Source organism: Adiantum capillus-veneris, chromosome 14, assembly GCF_014529385.1.
Source record: "Adiantum capillus-veneris isolate H3 chromosome 14, ASM1452938v2, whole genome shotgun sequence".
Taxonomy (NCBI): domain Eukaryota; kingdom Viridiplantae; phylum Streptophyta; class Polypodiopsida; order Polypodiales; family Pteridaceae; genus Adiantum; species Adiantum capillus-veneris.
Genome location: NC_140944.1, coordinates 20,099,521 through 20,107,150, shown reverse-complemented (window position 1 = coordinate 20,107,150; position 7,630 = coordinate 20,099,521). Strand labels below are relative to the sequence as shown.

The 7,630-nt window shown below is 40.9% G+C and overlaps 1 pseudogene; it reads left to right on the top strand.

The window, feature by feature from the left end:
• Window positions 1-5,665: 5,665 nt before the first annotated feature.
• LOC147442042 (uncharacterized) lies at window positions 5,666-7,412 on the top strand (annotated as a pseudogene).
• The last annotated feature ends 218 nt before the right edge of the window (window positions 7,413-7,630 follow it).

The window sequence follows — 7,630 nt, the reverse complement described above, 5'->3', positions numbered from 1 at the left end:
GCAATTTGAAGCTGCTACACAGTCCCGGAGGCAGCGACTACTTCAAATAAGAGAGATTTTTGGAGTGTTTACATCCTAAGATTCGAGAGAAGGTGGAATTTGTTGGTGCATAGGCTATGAGGATGCATTGTATGTCGCCAAAGTGAAGAGTAGAAAGATAAAAAAGAAGTTGGAAATGGGCTTGGTTAAGCCTAGTGATTATTCCTTTGTTTGACAACCTTGCAGCATATAAAGCAGGTAAAATTCATTCACACCGATTGCCAACATGCAGCAGTTGCAAGTTCTTCATGGGTAATCTCTATTTCATATTGTGTTTCATTGGTGCCCCCTATGTGTTATACATCCATACCTACAAAGGAGGATCTCATCAACAAGGATGAAGGGTGCATAAACGAGGATATGCATGAAGAAGGGACATAAGATGCCGTTGGTTCTCAGGTGTCAGTAGAGGGTAAAGATCATCAAGTGGCAGAGGAGATCAAGCCGACTATGCAAGAATCAACAAAGGCTCTAGTTATTGAAGCAGATACAAAGCTAGAAGATACTCAGGAAGTTGAGGCAAAATCGAATGATATCCAAGACCAAGGGGGTGGGCAAGCCTCCTCACAACAGCATGAAGGTAAAGATGTACCTACAGCGTCAGTTTATGGCAAGGAGATATGGTGATTCTCTCCTACTTGACGAGGAGGAAGTATTGGTTGGGAAATTTGGCTCAACATCTACAGGAAAAGCTGTCAAAGAAGGCAAATATATGGACTTGGGATTGATGACAAGGGATAGCTAGGCTATATGCAAACAGATTTGTGCCAATGGGTTGATGGTTATGCTTTTGAGGGTTGTTTTTCTGCAGGTTTTATGCCAGATACTATGCTCTTTGCAAGGAGATTCTGATATGAAGACCTCTTCAGTGGATATTGGTGTGGTTGCCCGGGATTCAGGATTCCCTCACATGGATGGGGATGCTTATCGTGTGTATGAAGACCGTTGGTGGATACAGGTTGCAGTTAGTAGTTATTGTGAAGATGTGCTATGTGATTTTAAGATTGTGATTGCCAATGCATTAAGGGCATAGGTTAGGGGTGCTTTACATGACAATGGTCAATGTCGTCAGTTCGATCCAGTTGTAGTTTGCATCATGTGTAGGGGAGCCTATGGCTTTCCGTTTGACCCAAGAGGGTGGTGCAGTTTTTGATGATATCTCTCTCTATCTCTTTCTTCTTATGCTATATATCATCTTTTTCTTATGCAGCCTTATCATATCTAAATAATGTTGTAGTTGAGCATAAATTCTCAACTAGGGGTTGAGCAATGATAGTGCAGCCAAAAATTGTTGACCCATGATGAAGCGTGAAGCAAGTACATGAAAGATAGCAGGTGGACGGTGCACTACTGTAAGATCCCCAATTTTTGGTTCTCTTCTCAAAATAAGAAAAAATAGCTTTCAATCTATTTTGCCAAATTTTGACTTAACATGCTTGATTGATAGTATTAGAAGGTTCTAAAGTAAAAAGCAAGGTCGTTTCCATGTTCTAGTAGGTTAGACGGACGTTTGGTTCAGTTAGCCTAAACATCGAACACAAGTTCTTGATAGGTTTATGACCAACCAACAGCTTTGGGTAAAGAAAAAGATCCAAGAAGGTGATGTAAAGTGCAAGGATATGATCTTTACCTTAACTTATACTCTCTTTTGGACATACCGAGCCGTGAACTCATACTTAGTAAGAAGGTCCTTATGCTAAACCAAAGATACGGGTTTTGTGACAAGGTCACAATCAAAGTAGAGAAGAAGTCAAATGGCAGAATTAATTCTATTATGTACCCCAAGATTGGTTTAATAGAGTCTATGGACCTATTCTCAAATACAACCCTCACAATGTCACCGTTACCTTTGATGACTACGAAAAACCAAGGTGCATTGGTGACTTTGTCCAAGCACAATCAATGGCAGTGAACTTGAGTAGATATTTCTACAGAAATGATGTAAATAAACGACATGCTCATGTAAACTGCTTTAATGGATTATCATCCGAGGATGTATCACGGGGGAAAGAATGGTACGAAAACAAAGACGTTACTTTTAGTGCACAAATTGAAGTGCTAAACTTTGACACCCAAGATGTGAACAAATATAGGGGTGGACCTCGGTTGTAGGAACCAAGAATTGGTTCATTGGACCCTTTCGTATTTATGTATCTCCCTAGAAACACTATGTACCTTTTTGGTCTTCTGCAGTTATAAAAACTTGATTTTGATATAACACATATTGTTTTGAAGATATAATATTTGAGTTTGAATCTTGGTTTTATCATTCTAACTAACTTGAGTGATGGGGGGGGTGTGTAGATGACTGACATCTTACCTCGAGGGATATGGGTGGATATACTCTCCTGCCTTATGGTGGAAGAGCATTTCCAAACTAGAGTGGAAGTGCAATGACTTGTCATTTCTATGCATAATGGGGAAGAGAAGAAAACGTTGATGTCTATGGATTTTATTGTACCAAATACCTTCCGGGCTTGGTATCATTATGCTACAAGGAACCCCGAGTTTAGATCACCTGAGCATAAACCCTCGCATGTTGGGAGTATTGAGTGGATACAATCCAAGTTGGGAATGGAGATTGTAGTCACTAATCAAATATTGTACATACATGCTTATGAACTTACCCTAAGACCGACAAAGGAAACATGGATGTCCAGAAACATACTTCCTTTAGGAATGGCTACGGGATGCTTTGACATTGTTATGTTTAATGTATGGGGCCGTCAATGCGAAAACAACGATCGATATTCCTTTATCCCGATACCTTGAAAGTTGTTCTTTGACTTGTTTGGGAAGTCACTAATTTGAAATCCTCGCAATGTAAAAATTTTATACAATGCCTAGGGTAAAGGGGCCAAAAGCATTCAGGGTACCAATACAAGGACACTTGTTAGAAACAAGTAAAGACCACAACAAGACATTTAAGAGACCAAAACAAGGTTACTTTCAAAACGCGGCAAATTTTCCAAATTACAAATCCCACATGCACACTTCTGGGTCTCGTGCGTCACTAAAACCAATGACGTCAGATTCATCATACAATAGGAGTCCCCTCAAAATAACTTCATGACCGCCCTCTATATCCAGATCAAGTCATCTTCATCATGGCAGCGTGCTATTCATTAACAATCCACTTCTTGCACAGAAACAAATTCCTTAGCAGTTGATACTTCTTGATTTCATTTGTTTAACACCAGTCGTACACAAAACAACCAAACATCAGGCACACGTCTGTATTTATCCTCAGCTTTACAGCCCTCTCAACATATAAAGCACAGTAGGCTGCACTAAGGAGTCTACACACAACCAAAATCCTCTTCTTACCTCATGTATCCCATCAGAAACACAGAGCTTACATAACTTACCTCAGAGAATGCCTGCACACATGCTTATCTTAACACCCATCTGAGCATATAACACACAGTAGATTGCATTGAAGTGTGCACACAACCATAATTATCACTTAACCAAAGGTCTGCATACAACTACGCTTGCAGGACCCCATCAGATACACAGAGCTTACACAGATTCCCTCAAAGAATGCCCCAGTCTATCTTATGGCTAACATTCCTCCATGTGAGTGCAAATCTTGCCTTATAGAACGACATCCTACGCTTGAAGGGTTGCTTTGCACATCTCTCTTACTACACATGGGAGGTGGACGAGTTTGCTGTTGTGGCTGAGTACATGTGATACTTGTCTTTCTGTGCAAAATCCCTTGCAAGAAATCTCCATTCATTTCCCCAAAAGTAGACACTACAATCACTTCTACAAAGGCACCAAGTCCTAAAACCAGCCCACAAAAGCCTGCCCCAAAAAGAAAATTCTCAATGAAGGAGTACTCGCGTTTACTCGAAGACATACCTAAGTAGTGCGCTCAGCTTTCCCAGGTATTTGAACCATTTGCAAATATTTGCCAAGTATCTTTCAAACCACTTCATATTGTGAGCTGTTTCATTTCTCAAGCATCATATCACATGATATTAACAAAAGAGTGTAATTCAACAAAATAGATGTTTATTGGTTGCATCATTTTCATCTTATCTAGAGATTATTTCCATCTGATCGAGTTATAATATCAATCAGCTCAGCTCATGTACGCTAATCAGCAAACCCATCCTAAAAATTATATCTTGTCTGGACTTACATGCTTATTGGCAAAGCCTTGTTCTAATTCAGACCTGCTATTGTATACAGCAAGATGGCAAAGAGGAAACAAACCATCTTGTCACCTAGAGGCACAAGAACAAGGAGGCGTCGCAGACTTGGTATGCAAACGCCAACAAAGTTGTTCTCAAGGAAGTCAGAATGCAATGATGATACTTCAACAAAGACATCTTCGAAGGCCAGATTAGAAAGTCGCAAGCAAATCAAGCAACCTCCGCTAGCTCTCTTGGCAAAGCCTACGTTTCCAAAGACAAGGATTGCAACACTCAAAACCCCTGCACCAGAAAGTACTCCTCCAGATAAAGCACAAAAACCACCATTGAAGCAGCCTACAAAGCGCACACAACTCACATGGATGGAGGAAGACATGGCAAAAGCTCTCAAGGCACGGGATAATGGTCTCTCCCTAAACAAATGTTCCCTTCAATTTGGCATGAGTCGAACAGCCATTTCCAATTGGGAAGAGGGGAGAACTCAAACCAAAAAGAAGGGCCCCCCAACTCAATTGACAACAAAAGAGGAGGATGCCTTACTCAAGTGGATATTCTTGAAGTGTGAGTCAGGGCATGGTGTATCCAATCTAGATGTGAAACTCAAAGTGGCAGAAATATGTCAAACCAGGCACACACTATTTTCAAACGGAATTCCAGGTAAAAGCTGGTGGGATAGCTTTCAAAAAAGCCATCCAAAATTGGTTTTTCGTGTTTCAGAGGGGCTCTATCAATCAAGAGCAACACGCTTTAGATCGGAGATAGTTAAGTCAACGAGCATAACTATCCGACAACCAATATTTGGAATGCAGACGAGACAAGTTTTCAAGGGTCTAGGGACAAGGGGATGAAAGTTCTTGCAAGAAAGGGTTCAAAAGCTGTCTACGGAATTACATGCGACTCTAGAGAGGGGATGATTGTGTTATGTTGTGTTAATGTTGTATGTCAAGCTATTCCATAATTCTACATCTTTAAGGGAAGCAGAGCGACTGGCAACTATATAGAGGATTGTAAAGAAGGGGCTGTAATGGCTATGCAGAAGAAATCATGGATGACAGGTGAGTTATTTCAAGCATGGCTTCAAGCACTTTGAGAAAGCAATTACTGAAAGCATAGGGAAAAGTAGAAGACATCTTCTAGTTCTAGATGGTCATGGGAGTCATGTGTCATTGGAAGTTGTTACCAAAGCTTATGAATCTGGGATAGACATACTTACGTTACCTGCACACACATCACATAAACTACAACCTTTGGACGTCTCTGTTTTCAAGTCATTGAAGACTCACTTTCGCAAGGAAAGAGACATATGGCAACAAAGTACATGTTCAAGACAGGCAACAAAATCAGTGTTGGCTTCAATAGTGGCAAAGGCCATTTCCTCTTCCTTTACTGAGTCCAACATAAGAGCGGGCTTTTGAGCGACAGGGATTTGGCCTCTAAATCCTTCTACTGTGGTATTTGAAGGCATGCCTTGCAATCACACCAATTTGACTGATGATCCTAGTTCAACTATCAAAGAAGACATCTCTCAAGTGCAGTCAACCCCAGTACACGGAAATATTGAGGATGAGGCTATCTTAGCATTGAATGATTTGGCAGTTCAATTTGACCAGAACTTATTTGGAACAGATCATGTTACGATGCTTGAAGACATGCCTGATCCTAAACGGCGTGAAACAACTAATTTAATGAGTTATACACTACTCTTGGAGGAAGATGAGGAATTGTGTGGAAATGAGTCAGCAGGTTTTGGAAGCCCGCCAGTAAATTTAGGGGAAAATCAACAACTAGATGGACCAGACAATTCTCACATACGTCTCTCTCAGCATTTTAGATCAGCTTCACTAGGGATCAACTATGAACGTCAAGCAAGCCAGTTTGCAAGTGAAAACAATCCACCTCCATTGAACACTGAGCAAAGGGTGCATTCAACAGGTTTTGGAAGCTAGCCAGTAGATTTAGGGGGAAATCAACAACCAGATGGGCCAGACAATTCTCACATACATCTCTCTCAGCATTTCAGATCAGTTTCACTGGGGATCAACTATCAACATCAAGCAAGCCCATTTGCAAGTGAAAACACTCCACCTCCATTGAACACTGAGGAAAGGGTGTAGTCAACAGGTTTTGGTAGCCAGGCTTTTCACATTTGGTATTTTGTATTTTGATGTCCTTACCAAATAACAATCGGTTTTACTTCGGAATTTATTTTCCTATTGACAATATTCACTATGTTTAAGCCAGCCATAAGGGCACTTATTTTGTCCCTATTATGAGGAACTTACACTTCTATCTTTGACATATGACATTGTCATCTTGTACAAACAAGAAGCAAGATATTGTGGCTTTGTAGTCCAGACCAGCATGCGAGAATCCTTTCTATCTCCTATTATGTTAGTTTAAGGTACATTTTTGTCAAGATGGTTTCTATTAGACTTCAGTGGTACATTGTTGTTAAGATGATCTCTATCGCTCACTACAAGCATAAATGGATAATGTTAAAGTTAAGACTTCATCGATTATGCTATAAGCATTGTGAAAGACTTCCACCTAGTACTTACATCTCAAAGTAGTTAACAAGAACAAGCTTCAACTTCATGATAGCTGAGTGAGAAATTCTCACCTCCATTCAGCCCTTCCGTCTTTGTCTAATCTGTGTTGTTGTTGTTCTCTATGACAACAAAATCACAAGGTTTTTGACGTCTAAGAGCTTCAATAAGCATGTCCAATTTCCCAAACCTGGCAAAATTGTCCCTGTTACGTGAGATTTGGTCAAATTTATGGTTATGACATTCTTCTGTGAAGTCACGAGAGTCGTTGAAGCTGCGAGGTCGTCGGGTAAGGGATTGTCCTCAACTTGCAAGGGATTGTCCTCAAGATGCTGGGATTTGCACTTTGCACTGCAGGGGTCCGAGCTCGTCCAATCAGCGATATTGTCGAGATGTGAGAGGCACTTGTGCAATTGTAAGTTTGAATGCACGGCAGATTGCGCCTCCAAGCAAGGTTTCTTCTTCATCTTCTTTGTTAGGCGTATACAAGCCCAATTCTTGCCGCAATTCAAAAGAATTCAAAGGGAGCTCGGCATTGACATCCTCCTACTTCATACAGCGACCACCATTTGCATTGTCACTGGCATTACTGCCATTATCAATACCATCTCTTTCTGCAGATGATCTCTATCGCTCACTTCTGTCTGGGTTTCAATGCCAATAAACTGCTATTATCATGAGGTTTTAGTTGTGTGTGTCAGTTCACGTGCACGTGCATCTGCATGTACATGCATCTATGTGTACCAACACCTACACGCGCTCACATCCACAGTGCTTTCTCTACAGTGCTTAACACCTACAATGCCTTCAGCACCACAAGGTCGCCAGCGTTTGTCTTTGTTGCTGTAAATTGCTGATGTGAAGCTGTATTCAAAAAGTTGC